Source organism: Camelus bactrianus, chromosome 9, assembly GCF_048773025.1.
Source record: "Camelus bactrianus isolate YW-2024 breed Bactrian camel chromosome 9, ASM4877302v1, whole genome shotgun sequence".
Classification (NCBI taxonomy): domain Eukaryota; kingdom Metazoa; phylum Chordata; class Mammalia; order Artiodactyla; family Camelidae; genus Camelus; species Camelus bactrianus.
In genome coordinates this window covers 57,277,273-57,301,386 of record NC_133547.1, presented here as the reverse complement: position 1 = coordinate 57,301,386, position 24,114 = coordinate 57,277,273, and the positions used below count along the sequence as shown (strand labels likewise).

Sequence of the window (24,114 nt, the reverse complement as noted above, 5' to 3'; positions counted from 1 at the left end):
CACACACACACACAGGAATACTATTCAGCCATAAAAAGATGAAATCTTGCCATTTGCAACATGAATGCACCTTTGAGGGTACCATGCTAAGTGAAATAATTCAGACAGAGAATTACAAATATCATATGATCTCACTCATGTGGAATATAAAAAACAACAAAAAAAAAAGAACAAACCAAATGAAACAAAAACAAACATTTAGATACAGAGCAACATAGGGTGTAACTGTATGGTAGATGGATGTAAACTAAATTTTTGGTGGTGAGCACACTGTAGTGCATACATAAGTAGAAATATACCATTGTACCAATGAAACATACAATATTATACACCAATGTTACTGCAGCAAAAAATTAAATTAAATAAGCCATATTCAATTTTCCCTGGTTATTTTCTAAATATCTTTTTTTTAATTGAAGTATAGCTGATTTACAATGTTGTGTTAGTTTCTGGTTACAGTATAGTGATTCAGTTATTTTATATATATTTTTTCATATTCTTTTTCATTATAGGTTACTACAAGATATTGAATATAGAGTATGGTTCCCAGTAGGACATTTTTGTTTATCTATTTTATATATAGCAGTTTGTATCTGCTAATTTCAAGCTCCTAACTTATCCCTTCCCTCCCCGCTTCCCCTGTGGTAACCTTAAGTTTATTTTCTATCTGTAAGTCTGTTTCTGTTTTGTAAATAAATTCCTTTGTATCATTTTTTAGATTCCACATATAAGTGATATCACATGATATTTCTCTTTGTCTGTCTGACTTACTTCACTTAGTATGATCATCTCTGGATCCAACCATGTTGCTATAAATGGCATTATTACATTCTTTTTTATGGCCGAGTAGTATTCCAGTGTGTGTGTGTGTGTGTGTGTGTGTGTGTGTGTGTGTGTGTGTGTGTGTACACACCACAACTTCTTTATCCACTCATCTGTTGATGGACATACAGGTTGCTTCATGTCTTCGCTACTATAAATAGTGATGCTATGAACATTAGGGTGCATGTATCTTTTCAAATTAGAGTTTTCTCTGGATATATGCCCAGGAGTGGGATTGCTGGATCAAATGGCGACTCTGTTTTTAGTTTTTTGAGGACTCTCCATACTGTTTTCCATAATAGCTGCACCAAACTACATTCCCACCAACAATGTAGGAGGGTTCCCTTTTCTCCACACCCTCTCCAGCATTTTTAAATGTATTTTTCAGTTGCTTTCTTTGAATCAAGAGCACAATAAGGTGGTTCATTGACTGATGTGTTGCTACATCTTTTTTCCTTTTAAAAAAACAATTAATATATAATTCACATGCCATGAAATCAGCCATTTTAAAGTGTACAATTCAGTGTGAAATTTTAGTATGTTCACAAAATTGTGCAACAATTACCATAATCTAATTCCAGAAGTCTCATCACCCTAAAAATAAACTCTGTATTCGTCAGCAGTCAATGTTTATTTCCTCTTCTCCCCACCCCTGGCAACCACTAATCTGCTTTCTATCTCTATAGATTTGCCTATTCTGGACATTTCATATAAATGGAGTCTTACAATATGTGGTCCTTTATGACTGGCTTCTTTCACTTAGCATAATGTTTTCAGAGTTCATTCATCTTGTAGCGTGTTATAAACTGAGTGTTTGTGTCCCCCACCCCCAAATTCCTATGTTTAAGCTCCAACTCCCAATGTGATAATTGTATTCAGAAATGGGACCTTTGAGGGGTAACCAGAGTTAGATGAGGTCATGAAGGTGGAGCCCTCATGATAGGATTAGTGCCCTTACAAGAAGAAACACCAGAGAGCTTGCTCTCTCTCTCTCCAGGATCCCATTAAGAGGAGGCCGTGTGAGCACAGAGCCAGAAGGTGGCCATCTGCAAACCAACAGGAGAGTCCTCACCGGAAACTAACCACACTGGTATTCTAATCTGAGACTTCAGCCTCCAGAACTGTGAGAAAATAAATTTCTGTTGTTTAAACTACACAATCTATGGTATTTTGTTACGGCAGCCTGAGCTGACTAAGACATAGCATCTATCAGTACTTCCCTCCTTTGTTTAAAAAAAATAAAGGTGAAACATGTTATCCTCTTAATTTTTTTCCTTTTTAATAAATTTAAACAGTAAAACAAAAATTCACAAGCTGCCTCCCTGTTCATGCTTTGTCTCCCTCCCCTACCCACAGTCTTCAGTCTGGCTCCCTTTTCTTCACTCCATTCACACAGTTACAGGGTATCAAACTGAGAAAACAAAACTGCTCTAAGTATCTGGAGACAAGATAAAGGGAGGAGGTAAACTGCACCCACATTCAAGGTTTAACCAAGCAAGTCTGCATTTTCCAGGTTCTGGATGTTTTCCCTCCATTAGTCAAACTGAAAAAAAGAAATTCCCTGGACCAGATACTTCAAAGCTGAAATCCCCAGGACAGCTAAAGAATGCCTTGACGATATTACTTGCATCAAAATCACCCGTATCTATGCCCTCCTCATCCAGGTCCTGTCCAGTATCATAGCGAGTCTTTTTCTTGGGATCAGAGAGGATGGTAAAAGCTTCTCCGACTTCCTTGAACTTTTTTCCTTCTCCTCAACTTCAGCACTGACTCCACTGGGCCGATCTGGATGGCACATCAAGGCCTATTTCCGATAAGCTTTCTTGATCTCATCCTCAGAGGCATTCATGCCCGCTCCCAGAATCTTGCAGTAATCTTTCCTCTCACTCTTCTTCGGTACCAGCTGTGCATTTTCTAGGAGCTGTTTGTGTTCTCTTTTCTCCACCTGGTGCACTTTTTCATAGTCTTGCACTGCTTCTTCATACTGTTCTGTGTCCATGTAGCACTGAGCTCTTCTCAAGTAGCTTCTGTGTGTCACCTAGCCTTACTGCATTTGTGCCATCTTCTACACTTGAAATTAACCCCGATTACCCAAGAGTTTAGCATTTTAAAAAATAATCTGGGGTCTATCTCCAGGGCTTCTGTGTAGAGTTCATATGTGAGCTTATAATTTCTTTCTTTAAATGCTTTATTCCTATCTTCTGTCTTTAAGTGCTTTGGTATTTCTGCAAGTAATGCAGGTCTCCTCATGCTCAGGAATCATCCTTAGAGGTTGTACAAAAAGCTGAACTGCTTTCTCAGTACAATCTTCATAATAAAGGCAAAGACCTCATACATACAGAGAATCCACATTGGTATAATCCATTCATAAAATGTCACTGGCCACAGACTGTGCTTCTGAGTAATAATCCAGCATTGCTGAATAGTCTGTTTGGAGGATTTTGAAGCAATAGCAGGCAGGGGCAAATTCTAAAGCATAGTCCATATAGGAAATAGGCTTCCAAAAATTCTGCTTCTCAAAATTCATTTTGGCTATTTTCTCATATTCTGTGACTGCATTAGCACTCCTGAACTTCTGTTGTGCCAGGGCAATTTTGTGATCCAGTTCTAGGGCTCTCTGGAAACTGCAACATGCCACCATGGCATTCCCTAGAGATAGATGCCTTTTTCCCTCTCATAGGTGTCCCTGGATGAAACTGTCATCCAACCCTGCTCACTGCTGTGCATCTCCAAGAGCTTCCCAGAACCCTCTGAGCACCATTAAGATGACTGTCCAGCTTCCATAACAGCTGGCATTGTTAGGACACTTATCTATGTATAATTGTTAAAAGAGTCATTTTAATCTTCCTTGACATGGTATGCATTTCCTTTTACTTTCCTTGAAAGATTCTGCTTCCCTTTTTGCTTCTTTGTGGTTGAGCAGCTCTGGCTCAGTTGCTGCCATTACCACATCACACTGTGTCAATTGCCATCTCACCGCTGTGCCCAGCACTCATTCCTTTTTATTATCAAATAATCTTCTACTGTATGGACATACCACATTTTCTTTATCCATTCATCAGTTGATGGACATTTGAATTGTTTTCATTTTTTGGCTATGGTGGGTAATACTGTTATGAATATTCATGTACAAGTTTTTGTATTGATGTATGTTTTCAGTTCTTTTGGGTGTGTTCCTAGGAATGTGGTTACTGGGTCATATGGCTACTCTATGTTTAACTTTTTGAGGAATAGCCAGTTGATTTTCCAGTTCAGCTACATCATTTTACATTTCCATCAGCAATGTATGAGGGTTCTGATTTCTCTATACCCTCACCAACACTTGCTATTATCTGTCTTTTTCATTATAATCATCCAAATGGGTATGAAGTGGTATCTCTGTGGTTTTGGTTTGCATTTTCCTGATGACTAATGATGCCGAGCAACTTTTCATGTGCTTATAGGCCATTCGTATATTTTCTTTGGAGAAACATCTATTCAAATCTTTTGCTTACTTTTTTAAAAAGCTTTTTTTCCCCCGATGTTTCAAATGATTTTTATTTTTTTTAACATTTTTTTATTGAGTTATAGTCATTTTACAATGTCGTGTCAAATTCCAGTGTAGAGCACAATTTTTCAGTTATACATGTAAAAAGCTTTTTATTTAAAAATAAAACATGGATACATATAACAGAAAACAAATGTATAGCTTAATGAATTATTATAAGACAGTCAAACTTTTCACATCTCTCCAGAAAAGTAACCACCATCTCAACCATTACAGCAATCACTTTGTTAGGTTTCTTTCTGGTTTTATCAACCAAGTGTATATTCCTAGACACTACAGTTTTTAGCTTTGTGTATTTAAAATTTTTCATCTATCTTTTAAGCCTCTTTTAATCTACAGGATTTCTCCTCCATCCCATTCTTTCCCTGACAATTCATCTGTTAAAGAACCCAGAATACGTGTCCCATAGAGTATCCCCAGTCTAGGCTTTGCTTATTGCACACTCATGTTGCAATTCAGCACTTTCATCTATCCTCTGCTTTTCACTTTGGTGGTTGGATCAGACTCAAGTTCAAATCCTTTGTCACAACTACAGGTGGTGCTGGTTTCTCCCAACAGGAGACAAGTAATGCCTGGCTTTCACTCTTTTCTGATGTTGGCAGCTAATGATGCTTAATGCCTAGACCTATTAATTAACCAAGGGTTGCTAAGTGTGATATTCTCACTCACACTGCTATCTGATCAAGCCTTTTCCCATGAGGCAAGCAGAGTCAGTAGCAGAACAGCAGCTTTGCCAAGATGTCTGATATGAATGACATATTGTGCTTTCCTCCCACACCTGCCCTCTCTGTGAAATCAGAAAGGCAACAGGCCTGTGTGATTTGTTTTCAAATGCCTGCTTCTCAGAAAGAGATTGGCTAGCACCCAGACATGCACTGCCTTTACCCTTGTAATCCAAAGCTATCTTATCTGTCAACTAAGACTCACTCCTGGGTCCACAGACCAAATGCTTGCAGCAGACATTTCACTTCTGACAGGCACTGCATGTATGTGATCAGTGTCAGCACATCTGAGAGGATTGGCACCTACACCAGATCCTTAGGGCATGTCCCAAGCTAGAGTATTGTCTTAGGTGAAGCAAAACATGAAAACCGGCCCAGTGCTACAGATGATGGAAGCACTGAAACAGGAAAATGCATTACTCAGCATTTCCTTAGAACCAGGGGTCTAGCACAGCACTATTTGGACCACATCTACATTTATCGAGATTTATTTCTCTGTATTCACTCACCGTTTTACTTAAATTTATTTGTAAAGAAAACTTTATAAAACTAACATTGAGAGAAAAATAGTTCTCATTTGCCAAAATGGAAAGGTAACATCTAGGAAAATAAATAACGTAATTAAATTCGAATGAGAAAGCATTGCCTGCGGAAGGCTCTGAGCTAGGGTTCTGCTTTCTCTTTTTGGAAAAGGAAGATAAGCAAGGGTTAGAGAGGTGTTTGAAATATATTAGCACTAGACTGAGTCTTTCTCCTAGAGCAGTATTTCTCAACTGGGAGGTGAATTTTGTCCCCAGGGTGACATCTGGCAATGTCTAGAGAGACTTTTAATTGTCACAACTAGAGATGGGGGTCCTACTGATATCTAGTGGGTGGAGGCCAGGGATGCTGTAAACATTCTACAATGCACAGGGCAGCCCCCCGACAATAATGAATTTTTCGGCCCCCTAAATGTCAATAGTGCTAAGGCTGAGAAACCCTGTTTCCTAGAGAGGTAGAAGGGTTGAAAAAGAACTTAAAAGTAATTTCCTCACTCTAGGATTCAATATTATTTAATGCAGGATCCAAGTACCATGTTACACCATCCAATATTAACCAGTGGCACACAACCCACATTTCTCTTCCTACCTCAGGCTCCTCATTTATAAAATGAGCCTGATATAAAATTCTGACCTCAAAGGGTTATGAGAGTATTTACCAAGTTTCTATATATAGAAAACATAGAACATGGGATGGTATGCAGTAGCTCAGTATTTACTATTATTATTATTCACTATTATAAATAGCAGTAAAGATGGGCTTTAAAAAACTTATGCTTTCTCTTTTATTTTTGAATGACTTCCTTTATTGCTGTTGCTTTTGCACCGTCAATAGAGTTCTGTGAGGAAAAGACTTACGTGATTGTGAAAGAAAGAAAGAAGCCCAGTGTGGAACTAGTCACACGGGACCCCTGAACACTCTGAAGAGCTCCTGCTTCAAGAAAGCTGCTGATGTCCTCCTGAAGGACTCCAACCACTGACCTTCAATCTCTGCCCTCCAACAAGCAAGGAGATTCAAGAGTGGAAGAACAGAGTGTGGCAGGTCCATACACGTGCTATTCTCAGAAAAGAGGGGCAAGTGAACAAAGGGACTCCAGCAGAACTTTGTGCCCAAAAGTGTCCTTGGAGAAACACAATAAAAAACAAAACAAAACAAAACAAAAAGGGATGAAGTAGAAGTCAGTAGCTAGAAAGCCTTTAGCCTGACAGCTCTGTAAACAAAAACCTCTGCAGAGGATTATCTTCTCAAAGCATTACAGAAAATAACTATTGCCAAGAAAGTAATCAAGTTCCAAAGATGTGGAACAACTGGAACTCTCACACATCGTCCTTGGGAGCATACAACCATTTTGGAAGACTGTGTGTCAATTCTAATAAAGTTACATACACACCTGCCCTCTGATAGAGCAATTCTACTCCTAGTATTTAACCTAGAAAAATCAAGATCTATGTCCACAAAAAGAACAAACAAGAATGTGCATTGCTACTCTATTCATATTATGAATAATATGCAGTTCAAAAAACTGAAAACAATCCAAATGTCAATAGAAGAATGGATATACAAGCTGTGGTATAATCACACAATAGAAAACTACTCAGCAAGAAAAAAGAACAAACTACTGATCCATGCAACATGGGTGAATCTCAAAAACATCATTATGAGCACAAAAGGCCAGACACCAAAGAACACACGCTATATAATTCCATATATTTGAATGTAAGAATAGGCAAAAAACTAATCTATGGTTATAGAAATCAGAACAGCGGTTGTCTGGGTTGAGCGGTGGTGGTAGGAACTGACTAAAAAGGGGCTTGTGATGGAAATATCCTGGCTCTTGATGGGGTGGCAGTCACATGGGTATATACCATTGTCAAAAACCATCTGTACTGGGATGAATAGTGTCTCCCCAAAATTCATGTCCACTAGAATCTTAGAATATGAACTTATTAGGAAACAGGGTCTTTGCATATGTAATTAGTTAAATTAGAAAAAGGTCATACCAGATTAGTGAAGGCTAATCCAATGACTGGTGTCCTTATAAGAGAAAATAGAGACACACAAGGAAAATACAACGTGACGACAGAGGTCAGAATTTATGTCCATAAGCCAAGAAATTTTATTTTATTTTTATAAATTTTTTGAAGTGGGGGGAGGTAATTAGGTTTGTTTGTTTGTTTGTTTATAGAGGAGGCACTGGGGATTGAACTCAGGATCTCTTGCCCACTAAGCATGTGCTGTACCACTGAGCTACACCCTCCCCTCCACAAGCCAAGGAATGTTGTACAACCACCAGAAGTCAGGAAGAGGCAATGAAAGGTCAAAGGGATCATGGCCCTGTTAATACATTGATCTTGGATTTCTAGGCTCCATATCTGTGACAGAATACATTTCTGTTCTTTTAAGCCACCAAGTTTGTGGTACTTCATTATGGCAGCCCTAGGAAACTAATATACCATCAAACCAAATGTTTAATGTCTGTGCTTTTTATTTTAAATAAATACACTCCAATTTTAAAAACTGAAAACAGCTCATTGGAAACAACAAGCTGGTGATGAGGTCTCCAACCTGGCTTATGCTACACCAAATTAGATAGAACACATAAAGGAGAGCCAGCCAATGCTGTTCAGAATCCACATGCAGTGGGAGAACCCAGGCACTGCTCAGCAGGACCCCTCCTTCCCAGTGGCTCTCCCTTCATGCTCATCCGCCACACAAAGCTGTCCCTTCTGCCCACAGCAAAAATGTCTCGTTCACCTTCTCAAACACAAATAACATGGGGACCGAGGGCAGCACTACACCACCTTGCACATGCCCCGTTCAAAAGTGAACCAGCCCACTTCTGAAGGAGCTCTAAGCCTCACAATTAAAGACTGCAGGAAAGCCTGGTTAGGGGCCAAGAACCTTAATCCAACTCTTTGTTCACTCACAAATTTATTATCTGAAATATCAACCTTAAGGAATTTTCCATTCCATTGCTTTCCATAGCCCAGAAACTTACAAAAGGAGAATTTTTATTCATTATTTTGCTTCATCTTAGAAGCCCCTGATCATGAGAACTTGCCAGTCACTTGTCTAAGCACACCTGCAGATATCTGCATGAGCATTAGGGTCAGTGAAGGTCAGGAAGGTCACTGAATACAGAGACCACCTGGCCCAGTCCCAACTGGATGCTCTAATCTCCATCCTGCTCCCTGACATTTATGGCTAAGGAACTTGTTGTGCATAAACTCACTGAATCCTCACAACAAGGCTAGAGATAAGACCATTATTATCTTCACTTTTTGATGAGGAAACTACCGAGGACCAGAGGTGTGAAGTTACTTGTCTGCGGTGGCACAGTAGTAAACCACAAAAGAGGGATTTGAGCCCATAGAGGCCTGAAAGTCTTATTCGCTGGACTGTGCTGCCAAGTGGATGTCTCTTCTTTGGATCAGGCACTGCGTTCCCTAGTGACCAAGAACCCAAAGGTTTCCCTTTGTTACAGATCAAGACTCTTTCAACATATTTTTCCCTTCTTGAGAACCACGAGTCCCAAATTTAGTTTTATAATAGTCCAGAGACTCTAAAAGTCTATTGGGACATCCTCCAAAGCACTACATAAACAAAAATTGAGTGTAACGGGATTAAGATTGTTCAGTTTTGTTTTTTGGGTTTTGGTATGTTTTGTTTTGTTTTGAGATGAAAGTTAACCAAATAACAGAGCTAAACTGAAAAAGGCTGAGATCAGAATCATGCATTTTTTTCCCAACTTGATGGGAAAATCTGTTTCTATTGCCCGTTTCACCAAGGATAAATTTGGAGCTGGGTTTCCTGGAAGAGAATCAAACCAATCTTACTTCAGGAAAGGACACTTCAGAGGAATCCATAGTAGCTGTTGGCTCAGTCAACAGTAAGTTGGCACAACACATTAAAAGACCAAAGGGAATTTATTCCAGCAGTATAGGGATGGTTCAATATTAGGAAATTTCTTAAAACAGTATACCATAATGATAAATCCCAGGAAATCCATAAAAGTTGAATAAGCCTCTGACAAATTTGACAAAAAATATACTTTCCTGATAAAAATCCTCATTAAAGTAGGAATCAATGGATAATTCTTTAACATGATAAAATACATAAATCTCAGTCAGATAAAAGCCAGCATTTTGCTTAAGACACCAGAAGCATTCCCACTAAAGTCAGAAACAACACATACGTGCCCACTATCATTGTACAGGAGGTACTAGCCAGTGCAATTAGATAAGCTAAAGAAATTGCAGATTTAAGAACTAGATGGGGGGATATAATGCACAGCATGGTGACTATAATTAACAATATTGTACTGTATATTTGAGAATTGTTAAGAGAGTAAATCTTAAAAGTTCTCATTATAAGAAATGTGATGAATGTCAACTAAACTTATTGTGGCAATCATTTCACAAATATACATATATTAAATCACTATGTGTTAACACCTAAAACTAATACAATGTTACATGTCAATTATATCTCAATAAGAAAATAAAAAAGAAAGAACTGGATAAGAGGAAGTAAAACTATTTCTATTTATAAATGAAATGGTTATAAGCCTAGAATATCTAAAAGAATCAACTATGAAAGTACTACAAACAATGGCCAGTTAGAAAAGACTCCATAAAAAGATAAAATAACCAGGAATAAACCTATCAAAAAATGTGCAAGATATATACTAAAAAACTGCAAACAATACTAAAGGACACAGATGATTTAAACAAATAGAAAGACATACCATGTTCTTGGATAGGAAGATTCAATATCATCAATATGGCCATTCTCTGAAATTAATGTATAAATTTAGAGCAATCCAAATACATCTCACAAGAGAATATTTAAATTGCCAAAAAATACATATATTTAAAGTGCTTAACCTTACTAGCCATTACAGGAGTGAAAATTAAAACCACAATTAATTACCACCACAAACGCCAGAACAAATAAAATTCAAGACCAACAAAACCAAGTGTTGCAGGAACATGGAATAACTAAAATTCTCAGATACTATTGGAAGGAGGGTAAACTGTTACATATCTATTTTGAAAACAGTTTGGCAGTATTTTCTGAGACTGAACATATGCATATCCCATGCATAAATCCTCTCATAAGTAAATACCCAACAGAAATGCGCATATATGGGCACCAAAATGTTAACGCCCATTAGCAGAACAGATTAAAAAAATCTCACAAATATAATGTCAAGCAAAACAAGCCAGATACAAAAGAATCCATTTATATAAAGTTAAAAAAAAAAAAGCAAAACCAATGCATAACATAAGAAATGATGATGATTACCTTTCAGAAGAGGGTAGGGTAGTAACTGCTTTGAGGCTGGAGCAGTGTTTCTGCATGCTAGTATCACTCTAGTTCCAGATCTAGGTAACAGTTCACTTTACTATGTGATAATTCATCAAGCTGTATACTTAAAACTTATTCCCTTTTCTGTATGTATGTTTCACTTCAATTATTAAAGCAATTCCAATTAAAAAACCAACATGTGTGTAATTATATAATAGATTTTAAAGTTCAAATAGCAAAACAAATAAGCAAGAATAGCCTAAAAGAGGTCTAAGGGTAAGGGAAGCAGTCCTTCCATATATTAAAAGATATTTTTAAATATTATAAACCATAGCAAGCAAAACAGTATGAACATGAGTAGAGAAACCAATGGAAAACAGTAGCAAGTTCTGAAAGAGATCCACATGTGTATGAGAAAAAAACTTATGATAAGCAGCTTACAATAAAGTAGCTTCTCAATTCAGCAGAGAAAAGATAGCCATCTGGAAAAAAAAAAAAAAAAGACTGACTCTATACCTCACAGCTTACATCAGGATAAATTCCAAATGGATCGAAACTTGAATGCAAAAAAGGAGGTGGGCATAGCTCAATGGTAGAGTGTATGCTTAGCATGCAGGAGGTTTTGGGTTCAATCCTCGTTACCGCCATTAAAAATAAATAAATAAGTAAATAAATCTAATTATCTTCCCCCTAAAAAAATTGATTAAAAAAACAAAAAATAAATTTATTATAAAAAAGCTTGAATGCAAGTAATAGGAGAAAATAAAGGACATGTTCTGGTATCCTGAAGTGGGGAAGACCTTTGTATCTATGATTCAACATTCAGAAATCATAAAAGAAATAACTGACAAATGTGACTGCAAAAAATATAAATGCATGCAAACAAAACCAACAAACCATCAACAAAATAAAAAAGAAATACAAAACTGGACACAATTTTTATCATAGGTAAAAGTCTGATCTTCCCTAATAGATACTCAGTTCATATCAATAAAGAAAAAGGCAACAATCCAATTTTAGAATAAGCAGAGAGTACTACTAGTAAGTTAGTTGTAGAAAAAGAAATAGAAATGACCCTGAAACATAGTCTAAGTTTAAAACTTTTCATTACAAATTTAAATTAAGACTCAGTTGAGTCGCTGTTTTTCACCTATCAGACTGGTAAAAATCCAGTGATGTGACAATTTGATGAGTTGGTGAAGATAGAGAAAACAGTAACCTCTCACTCAAAGCTGGTGGAGGCGCAAATTGTTATTAACTTATGGAGAGCAACTTGGCAATATCTCTTAAAATTACAAACACAGGTATCTAAAAATCTCATTTCTGGGAGTTTATCCTGCATATATAATAAGCACCAGCCAAATGCCACATATACAAGAAGTGTCTGTGACTGTAGAATAGAAACAACGGCTACCACACAATAGAATGGCATGCTATATTCAGTGAAACAAGCAAGGCACAGAACAGCATGTGTTCTATTTTGTAAACTGACAACAGAGGTGACAAAGCATTATATATATAATATATGTTATTATATTGTATTGCTAATACATACTTTATATAACAAATATATACATGTTGGTAGATGCTTGTATTTGCATAAAGAGACCCTCTATTAGAATAATTCACACTAAAGTGTGAAAGACTGCCAGCTCAGAACCTCCCAGAGATGGTGCATCCTTAGAAGATGCTTGTTAACCCCAACAAGTCTGTAATTTGGTGGGGTTTTTGTCAGGATGATAAAGTGAACTGGAAAAATGCAGATAGAGCAAGACCAGATATTTTGGGGGTCATGAAGGTAGCCATATATTAGGAGATTTCACAGCTTTGCCAAGAATCAGCTTTAATTAGACTAAATCCAATAAACTAAAAACAGTTACCTGGGGGAGGAGGGTACTGGGTGGCTAAGGAACAACAGTAAGAGAAAAACTTTGACTATAGTCCTTTATTACATGATGTTTAAACCTTATGAATGTATTATCTAATCAAAACAGTAAACAGTAAAAGAAGAGCTGCAGTTCCCAAGCTCCTAAGCCTTGATCAAGACTCACAAAAATCTATTCCTGCTCATGTTCCGAGAGCCTTTGTCATTCACTTACCAACAGGTAACAAATATTTAGGAGGAGTTTTATTACCCTGTAATAGCTGACTTTGCCAGAAACATCTTATGTTAATATTGCTATGCAAGACCCTGTGAGTCAGAAAGATCTGGGACAACTAGTTTAACCTCCCTTAAACTTCAGTTTTCTCTTTGGTAGAGCAAAGAAAAAGGCAAAAGAACATCACCAAATTACTGTTAAGTGCTGGTGTGAGCATTTTCAGAAGCCGCAAAGCAGCACTGAACAGGTTCTGTACACACTAGCTGCTCTACAGCCAAGGCTGTGTTGAAATCAATGTTAGACCTGAGTGTTGGTGCTTTTCAAAGGTCAGTGTGCTTAAGGATCACCTGGAGAGGCTGTTAAAACACAGACTTCTAGGCCTAACCCTCAGAGACATAATTCAGTAGGTCTGGGGCCCATGAACTCTCGTTTCTAACAAGCTTCTTCTCCTGGGTGATGCTAATACAGCAGGTTTAAGGACCACATTTGAGTAGTTCTTGTCCAGAGCAGGGCTCTTCAAACTGTGATGTGTGTTCAAATGGCCTGAGACTCCTAAAATGCAGATTCTGATTCACAAGCTCTGGGGTGGGACCTGGGACTATGCATTTCTAACAAGCTCCCAAGTGTTGTAGATGCTCCTGGTCTGCAGATCACACTTTGAATACCAAGGTTCTGGAATATCCAGCTCCATTTGTTTAGATGAGGAAACTGTGCCTGGGAAAAAATAAATGACTTGTCCAAGGCCACTTGGATGGTAAGGGCAGAGATCAGGTGAAACCCATCCAGGATGGCCACTATTCCTCAGCAGAGCCTCCCCTACTGTCCCCAGACTTATACCACAAACCTGCTTAAGTCAGTAAGTGATGCCAACCCTTTAGAAAATGGCATGGAAATTTGCTAAATCATACACAGTCCTCTGTGCTTCTGAGAAATCAGCCACTTTCCACGGAGCTTAGCTCAAATCACAAGTCTGTTCTTTTTAAAAATGCACTTTTGGCCAAATCATTTCTTTAGCTGAGTCACCTCCCCCTCCAGTGACTCACACCTTTGACAGACCCTGCTGTGGAAACCTGAGGAAGCCACCAAGTATTTTTCAACAGTCTGATTCACTTTTTAACTTTGGTCTGATTGTGAGGAAATGAGGGTGATGAGAAGCATAAATGGGGGTGGGGAAGCTAATCCTTGGGAAAGCTGAGGAATTTCCTGATATATGGCTTCCTTATGACCTCAAAACCTGATAGACTTGCTCTGTATGCATTGTTCCCAACTCACTTTACCACCTTGACAAAAAGCCCATCAAATTACAGATTTATGTAAGTTAACAAGCATCTTTTCAAGATGCATTGCCTCTGAGATACCAATCTTTCACCTTTTATTGTGAATTATTTTCATATGGGGAAAGTGGGTGGAATCCTGGACACAAGTTCTCTGGAGTAATTAAGGCAGGGGGACTTACCTGAGATGAAGCTTGATCCAGGAACATAACTGCTTGCAAACCACAGATGCGACCCTGGTTCTGCACCACATTCACCAGCAGCACCCCCCCCCCCGATGCCTTCAGGCTGTTGAGTGGTTCGTGGGCCTGGTTCTGCCACTAACTTGTGTGATGGAATAAATCACACAGTTTTAGGGACTTTCAGAGCTGAAAGGTTCTAATCCCAGAACTCCAATTTCTAACCCAAAAAACCCATGGTCCCTAAGCCTGTCTAAGCTTGACTTTCCCAGAAGCAGAGCCTGAGACAGGAGTTTGGTTTCACATAAGTTATTGAGGGCGTGCTCTCCAGAAAAACCTTTCAGGTGAAGTAATGAGGGGAGACAGTAGGGAAGGGTAGATCTCAGAGGGTCTGAAGCATTTTTAAATAACACCAGAGTCCTCCCACCCTGAGGTAAGGAGGCTGGGCTTTCATATCCCTGACTAGTCAGTGGTCCTTATAGGGGATGTGACCCCCCAAGTATCTCTGGCAAGGTGGCTTAGAGAATGACATGGGATCTGATGTTCACGGCAGCTCCTCCCACGCTGCAGCAACCAGGAAGTAGGTACAACAGTGGCTAAAGGGGATCTGGTGGGCGCCAACACTTCCTTCCAGTTCTGAGAGCCTTTCCAATGTGTTTCCAAACAAGATGCCCCCAACAGCAAAAAAGACAGAAGGTGAGGAAAGAATACAAGCACTTTCATTTCCAGAAGAATCTTGGAATCTGCACTTAGAATAAATCCTAAGTGCTCCCCTGTCATCCTGGCAAACTGCAAGGTGAACCCTCCCCCAGCTACACCCAATGTCCATGCACTGACCGTCAGTCACACAGCAGACTGACTGCTCCTTAAGGACTTTGTTCCCTCTGCCTATAATGTTCCACCCAGATTTTTGCCCAGCTAGCTCCTTGTTGTCAACTCAAACATTGCCTGCATAGAGAGCCTTTCTCTGGTCATTCCCTGTCACACCCTCTGTGGCACTTATGCATGGCACTGGCCACTCTGACATTGTTTTGACTGTGTTCACTTGTGTGTTATGTGTTATTAGAATGGCCTCTGGGGATAGAGCCTTGTTCTGAACTCCTCACTTACGTCCCCAAAGCCTATGCACACAGGAGGAGGATAACCTGTGATGAAAAATACCTAAGTGAATGACTAGGACATTTGGGCCAGATGCTGAAATGCCAACAGAGAAGGAGAACTAGGTCAGTAAACACTCCACAGCCCAAGAAGCTACAGGGAAAACCAGTCCCAAGGCCAGGTGGGGAAGGAGAGATTCCACCAAGAACTTCCTTGGCTACTTGATTCCTTTCTCCTCTCCCAGATCTCTCAATTCCTACCCTTCAACGTGGGACCAGAGTTAGCAGCCCTGGGGAGATCCTTCACCTTTTTGGAGGATGCAAACTTTTCATAATAACTAGGGGCATCTGGATTCCAACTCTAGCTCTAACTCTGAGCATCCCTCTCACCCCCACCCATCCCGATAGTATCTGGGTGGGGCCCAAGGATCATGCCAGACTGGCAGGGTTGCTGAGAGCACTGGCTGTGGCAGAAGGCTGCTCAAATGCACACCACTGCACACTTAAACCAGTGCAGGGTACACTGGTGCTGCAGTTGCCTCTGTGGCTTCTCCAGCTCCAGAACAGTCTCCAACCCCAGAGCCTTACTGGCTCTGGGTACCTGAACCGCCCAAGACATTACCCAGCACTTCCCACGTGCCAGGCGTTCGCTCATCTGCCCAATGACATCGAATTATCAACCGTATCCCTATCTCATGGTGTCATTATCTCCATTTAATGAGTGAGGAGAGGAAAGCTGAGAGATTCAGCCACTGGCGGAAGGACACACGGCTAGTGAGTGAGGGCCTGGAGTCCAACATCACATTGTCTGTTGGACACTTTCACCTGATTTATTTAAGTGGTTTGTCACCATGGGGGACAGGTCATTGAAAAGAGCAGCCCTGGGAGGAAGGATCATTACCTTCATTTCAGAGAGAAGGGAAACGCTGGTGAGGACCTGGCCCGGTGGGCAGTCGCTGCACTCGGGAACCCCTTGTGGGGCGAGCCAATTGGCCGCGGCTCACGGCCTCCTCACAGTCCAAGTGTTCTGGCGGCCTGGCCACCACAGCTCCGTCTCACAGATGTGGAGATAGAAGCTCCAGGTGATGCAAGGGCTGTGCACTGGTCTCAGGGCGAGGCCTAGAGATTCCTCAGGCAAGACCACATGAGAACAGGGTCTGCCTCACCCCGCATACACACTGCGGGGAGCAGCTGCTACGCCCCAGGTTGGCCCCTGGTTCACCTGGGGCAGCTCACCTAGGGCTGCTATGTCTGGCAGTCGGCGCTCTCCCCACCCTTGCCCTTTTCCCTCTTCCTCCCTCTCCCGGGATGGCTGGAGCAAAGCCTGCTCTCACTAGGGGACAAGCCCCTGGACCCCAGTACCTGGGTCCCTGAGTTCTATTCTAATCACATGTAGTACCAAGAATGAAAGATTTGTTTCACATTTGAAAATCAAGCATTGTAAATTCCCCATGTTAGCAAACTAAAAAAAGGAAAACCTATGGTCACCTCAGCAGATGCAATAGATTTTGTCCTTTTGACTCCTGATGGAAACTCTCAGCAAATTATGAATAGAAGGGGGTTTCCTCACATGGAAAAGGGCATCTATGAGAAACTGACAGCCACATGGAGAACAACTGAATGCTTTTCCCCTAAAATCAGGAATAAAATGAGCTAATAAACGAGTTCATCTAAGCTTGCAGGACACAAGATCAAGGTACAAAAATCCACTGAATTTCTATTTACAAACACCAAAAGCTGGAGACAGCCGCATTGTCCAACAGCAGACGAATGGATAAAAAAATTACAGTAGATCATACAACAGAATGCTACTCAGTGATGGGAAGAATGAACTACTGATGCACCCAAAAGCATCAATGAAGCTCAAAATAATTATGCTGAAAGAAACCAGACAACCCAAAAGAAAGAGTACAAACTGTAATTCCATGTATTTGAAACTCCAGAAAATCCAAACTAATCTATAGGGACAAAAAGTAGAATTTCAAAGGGTACAAGGAAATTTTTTGCAGTGATTGATATAGTCAGTATCTGGATGCATAATCAAATGGCAAATTATGCACTTTTGTGCAGTTTATTGCATGTCAATTTTAACTCAATAAGCCATTCTTCAAAAATTGCATACATATTGCGGAACCTAGAATAGGCAAAATCTAGAGACAGAAAGTCTGTTTGTCAGGGGCTGGAGGGAGGGGGAATGAGGGAGTGGTTTAATGAGTACAGAGTTTCTGTTTGAGATACTGAAAAAGTTGTGGAAATAGTGATAATGGTTACACAACATTGTGAATGTGCTTAATGTCACTGAATTATACACTAAAAAATGTTTTAAATGGTAATTTTTAAGTTATGCATATTTTACCACAATAAAAAAGTAAAAATAACTGAAAAATATTGCATATAAGTGGACATTTGCATTTGAGGGGAAAGAGGAGGGAGCTGTCTCTCTATGCCCCCTCCACCCTCAGTCCTTTTGACCTGATCACACTGTCCTGAGCATCTATTCCCTGTCTCACCTCCAGCTGGGAGATCTTTCAAATCTCAGGCTTCTAACACCCTCTGTCTCCTGACTGATTCTGGTTTAGGCACAGCCGATCACTGCCAGGACTTGGGCTGAGTCATTCCCTTCTTTACCAATTCAGGAATGTCCTCAGTGGAGAACAATGGGAAAATAGAATTCTCGGTGAACAGAGCAGCTTTGTTTCTCATTTTTTGGTTCACAGAGGACAGATTGTGGGGACTTGAGCAGGCTGCACAGAGTGCCAGGAAGCCTGGCTTTGGACCTGGAGAGCAGATCGGTTCCTTACTCTAGGCCTCACTTTACCCATCTGAAAAGTGGAGTTGAGAAGCTTTTCTTCAAGCTGGATGCAGAGGCAGAAGTGGTAGAGGGGAAGTAAGGATGTGTGCAGAGGTCCCTACCATTGGGAGTGTCCTGGTCGCATGAGGCCTGTTTCCCTATAAAGGTTTGGCCTCATATTTGTTGAGTTTGGGTTCAAGCCCTGCTCTTCTGAAGCTGCTGGCAGGGATGCAGGCCCTGGTGTACAGGCTCTGTTCTGGCTCATCATCAGACTTGCTCTGTTACACCTTCCAAGAGCAAGGGGCCTATGTTTCATAACAGCTATTGCAACTATAATTAAACAATCATGCACTAGTAGTTTCACATCTCTCCCCGCTGCTGGAGCATAAGCCCCACTGAATTCCTAGCTCCATGCCTATCATGAAGAGAATTCAATCTCTCTGTTAACTAAGTAAGGCAGGAAGCTCTGCGGTGGAGGTCTGGGCTGTATTTTCTAACATGCATCACTATAGCAGCCAAAGGGGAATCAGACGCAGCCGCCTGTGCCTGAGCCACTTGGAAAGGGAAGGTCTCAGACCACGGGGGAGTAGCCAGCCTCCTTGTAAGGCCAGCTGCATCCCCTCCCCCTCCTCACATATACCAGTCTGACCAGGACCTACCATGGTTCCACCACAACCCCCACGCCTGCCCCTGCCACCTATATGAGAACAGAAAACTTGTTAAATGGGTCATGAAGTCTCTGCATCAGACTTAAATTCTGTTCTATGTGCATTTGTGACCCATGCCTCTCCTGTGTGTTCAGGGCTGGAACACAAAGATGAAAGCTGGGAACCCAGCCTGGAGAAGCTGACACTGGTGGGGAGGCCTGGTCACAGAGCAGGTGGGGGAGGGAGCACAGAGAGGACAGGGGGCTGGGAAGGGGTGGGCTTCACCACCCCTCTAACAGATGGGTCTCACAAGGGGACCCAGTCTGGGCAAGGAGGGGTCTTCTAGAATTCCAGAAATATTTTTTACCACAGATAGAGGCCTACAGACTGACACCCAGGCCCAACTCTCCTCAACAGGGAACACAATGGTGGGCAACCTTGGGTTCTACCTGCCTCCCAGTCTTTCCCACAGTGGCCTCAAACCCAAACACAGGCCAAAACCCAGGAAGAGGCAAGGCATGTTGTTGTGCAATTAATCTCCAGGACTCTTCATGTTGCAAAACATTAACTCTACCCATTAAACAACTCCCCATTTCCCCCTCCCTTCACTCCTTGGCAATCACCATTCTACTTTTTTTCTCTATGAATTTTCCAGCCAGGAATAGCTTTTATGTTCATTTCCTGGCCTGGAGTCTCTAGGATCACATGAGTAGTGTAAATTTGATCCCAAATCCAAAAGAGGGCAGATGTGTGGTTATACATGTCTCAGAGGAAGCCTTCCCCTTCTCCAACCAGACCCAGTTCAGATTAGAAAAGATTCCTTCTCTGCCTCTGCCAGTGGGTGAATTTTTTCTGACCTAACTTTCACTGGAGGCTTAAACCTTCAAAGGTCCCGGCTGCCTGTGGGGGTCTCCCTGATTCATGTAGGCTCAAAACTTTGACCCTAGTCCCTGGATTATCCAGACCAGCGAAGGGCCCTCAGGGAAGGCAAAGCAGCCTCTCTCTCTCCCAAATTCCTTTACAAGACTCTCCCATTATTTCCATGCAGCTAACTATGCATAAGAAATGTGCTGGTTGTTCTGTATCCTAAGTTTCTGGATGTTTCTGTAGTGTTTTCCCACAAAACCATCAAATCATCCATCCTGCTGAAAAGAAGCCTCACTTACATTTCTTTTTCCTTGTATTGGTTTTTAACTATAACTTTACATGGGTTTTTGCCTTATTTCTCCAATGAAACTAGAGCTCTGGTGTTCACCAGGTAAAGCCTCCAGTGAACACAGAGGAGATGCTCAGTGGAAACTAGAAGAATGAGGGAAAAACAGCCAGAGCTCCCAGTCAAGGCTGGGGATGGCCACAGAGATGGAGCTCCCTCTGCTTCAGGGATGTTTGGGGCCCATAAAATCTGGGTTAATAATGTAGGCAGTGTCCACAGGAAGAAGTTGGAGCTACCTCGGCTTGAATAAAAGGACTAAAAGGACACTGATGATGATGATCATCATAACAGCTAATATTAATCACCTTATATCATTTAATCCACACCTCCCCAACACACACACATCAGTACCAGAGTTACGGACTCTTCCCCTCACTTTAAAGACAAGAAAACCAAAGCAGAGGAAGTTAAACAACTTGCCCCAAATCACATAGCTAGCAAATGGGACAAGTATTAAGTCTAAATATGTGTGATCTCAAAGCCTGCTATAGTTTGGTACTGTCCTGCCTGTCCAAAATTGACTCCTGTGACACCCAGTTTCTTGGCTCCATACCAATGACCTCTTTGCTGTCATGAGCATCTGCCATGTGGGCCTCACCTCCATGCCTTGTTCACTTTATCCCCACCTCTCCCTCCTCTGTCTTCTCTTGTCCACATTTTCCACCCTTCATCCTCTAGCTTAAGTCTCTACCCCTTCTTCCTGCCATGAAGCCTACTTTAACCACTTTTGGCCAACTTTGATATATCCCTTCTGCAAACACTTAATGCATTTATCATCCACACCATAGAGACTAGCCTTGAGCTATTCTGCATATGTTCTCTGGACCTCCTTCCGAGATCACCAACTAGCCTGTGATTTCCATAAGGGCGGAGAACTAAATCCCCTAGAGTCTAGGATGGTTCTGGGCATATAGTGCCTGCTTACTAGCCATTGATAGTGAGACACTGCACACTGAATGCACAATAGGGCTCTTAGTGTTACCATATTCCACTGATTCTAAAGCATACCTTTCCCCCCTCTCTCCAGATTTTAACCTCTTTGAAATCAGAATCAGTGGCAAATCATAGTTTAACTGACTTTTTTTCTTATCTTTCTCAGTGTCATCCAAGGAACGTTTCCCAGCTGCGGGAAGACACTGGAAAGCACCTGGCCCCAGCCAGCCTCTGCTGGGCCAGCTGGTCTGCTGGCCTCTATGCAGAGCCACTTCACTGGGGCCTCGGACAGCCCCTCAAGTGGGAGGTCTATGGAGCCTGAGACCCAGGATGTAGAGGTGGGAAGAGGCCTGCAGAGTGAGGGGTCCAGAAAGACCACTGCCCTAACCTAGTGTATCCCTTAGGACCCTGGGGAGCCCCTAATCACCTTCTTCATCAATAAAATAGCACTACCCAGGCCCACTCCCAGGGTGACAGTGAGGGACCAGGAGGTAGTGGGAGAGGAATCTTAAATGTACACTACTCCCCCAAGCAGCAAGTGGCACTAATATTACTGTTATCAGACCAACAACTGACACAGAGCCACCATGGCAGCAGTGGAGAGAGAGAAAGATCTGAGCTTCTGAACACGTGACTTAACCTCTCCGAGCCTCAGTCTCCTCATCTGAAATATGGGAAAATAATAGGTCTTCACCTCTCAGACTATGAATTCCTTGAGACGGTGCCTAAACAGGGCTTAGCACCCCACCTGGCATGGAGCTGTCCTTAAATGATAGCTCCTTGTGCCTTCATAAGGTGAATGCCCTCCCCTGCTAACTGGATCATTCTGGATAAATCACTGTCCCTGTCAGGGCTTCCTCTGTAATCCTGAGGACAGAGGATGCTACTCACTGCCACCATTAAGGACAGCACTTACTGACTTGCAGGTGCTAGCCTGGGAACTTGGACAAACTGAATCATGCGGACAAGGTCTTGGCAATCAGAGAGGTGGGCTGGAAAAAACACGGCTGCAAAAAAGGCAGAATGAACTCAACAGATATAGGAAAGACTTGGAGCCCTGAAGAGAGTTGTCAAGGAAGGTCCCATTAACTGAAGGAGAAGTGAGTGACAGGGAGCCTTGCTCCTAATCAAGGCCAGTGTTGTTTGCACAACGTTATCCTTGAACCCTGGAGACCTAAGCAGGTGGGGCCTGGCTATGCAGAGAAGCCAGCCAGAGGGAGGGGCCAGAGCTGCTAATCCCTACCTGTGAGAGTGTCACGACCCTGGACTGTCAGCCAGGAGCAAGGTGGCAGGGAGTAGCCAGTTTGCAGAGGCAGATTTTGGAGATTTCCACCTAGCAGAGTGGGTGGGAGCCAGACTGCCTGGGTTCAAATGCCAGCTCCACCATCTATTGGCTGACCTTGCACAGGAGACTTAACCCCTGGGCCTCAGTTCCCAGCTGTAAAATGGGGGTGACAGTAGTATCCACCATACAGGGTTGTGGTGAGTATTTGAGATCAAGCCCATTCAGCACTTAACACAGTGTGTACCCACAGTAAATGGCAGCAGCTATTATTACTGATTTTTACAAGAGGGCTGGTAGCAAGGCTTCCCACCTATCTGGCCTCTCACTCTGACTTGGGTCCACGTTTACATAGGGCTGTTACTTATAATTTTGTCTGGACTGGATCACATCAGAGAGGCACAGAGCCTAAGAGACCCTCTGGCTCTACTCCCACCTCATGCAGGAGTCTCCTCTGCAGCTTGCCCGCCTCTCCTTACACGCTTTCACTAACGGAGAACTCACCACTCATAAGGCAGCTTGCTTTACATTCAGACACTGATCACTCACTAGGTGGAGCCAAAATCTCCCTGCAAACTGCCCCTTAGTAGAAGTGATCTTTCCGCCAGAGACTTTCCAATGTCTGGAATCCACCTATCCCTCAAATGCTAGGAACCCTCTGAGCAGGGCCTCAGTCATTCCCCCAGGAAGCCTCCCTTGAACCCCATCCTGAGCATCTTATGTAGAATGGCATAACTGCTCCCCACAGGGACACAGAAATCCCCTCCAATGCCTGGGTCCATGAGGCAGAGTCTTGGACGTCCCCAGACCTGACATTAATAATAGTTCACATTCACTTGCCTTACCCAATCTTCACAAAACCCCTGTGAGGCATATTCTACTTTAAAATTGTGGTGAAACACACATAACATAGAATCTTAACAATTTCTAAGTGTACATTTCAGTGGTATAAAGTACATTTACACTGTTATACAACCATTACCACCATCGATCTCCAGAATATTTTCATCTTGCAAAACTGAAACTCTAAACCTATGAAACAATAACTCCCCCATGCCTCCCTCCCCCAGCTCTTGGCAACCACCGTTCTACTTTCTGTTTCTATAAATCTGACTACTCTTAGGTACCTCATATAAGTGGAATCACACAGCATTTGTCTTTCTGCGTCTGGCTTATTTCACTTAGCGTAATGTCCTCAAGGTTCACCGTGTTGTAGTGTGCATCAGAATTTCCTTACTTTTTAAGACTGAATAATATTCCATTGTGTATACATATGTATGTGTGTGTGTATATATACATGTTTTGTTTATCCATTCATCTGTCACTGGACACTCTACTTGCTTCTATCTTTTTGTCTATTGTAAATAAAGCTGCTATGAACATGGGTGCACTAATCTCTCTGAGACCTCGCTTTCGATTCTTTTGGGTATATACCCAAATCAGAATTGAGACTGCTGGATCATATAGTAGTCCTATTTTTAATTTTTTGAGGAATTGACAAACTGTTTTCCATAGCGTCTGTACCGTTTTACAATCCTACCAAAAGTGCACAGGTTTCCAATTTCTCCACATCCTGGCCAACCCATGTTATTTTGTTTTGTTTCTGCACAGTAACCATGCTAATGGGTGTGAGAGGGTATGGGGAGAGCCTATGTTTA

The 24,114-nt window shown here is 41.7% G+C and overlaps 1 protein-coding gene and 1 pseudogene across 4 annotated transcripts in view; both read right to left on the bottom strand.

The window, feature by feature from the left end:
* The window catches only part of IL34 (interleukin 34), a 45,352-nt gene that overhangs the window by 15,043 nt on the left and 6,195 nt on the right, over positions 1-24,114 (bottom strand). The gene's annotated exons all lie outside the window — the stretch shown is intronic.
* LOC141578656 (dnaJ homolog subfamily C member 7 pseudogene) lies at positions 136-23,469 on the bottom strand (annotated as a pseudogene).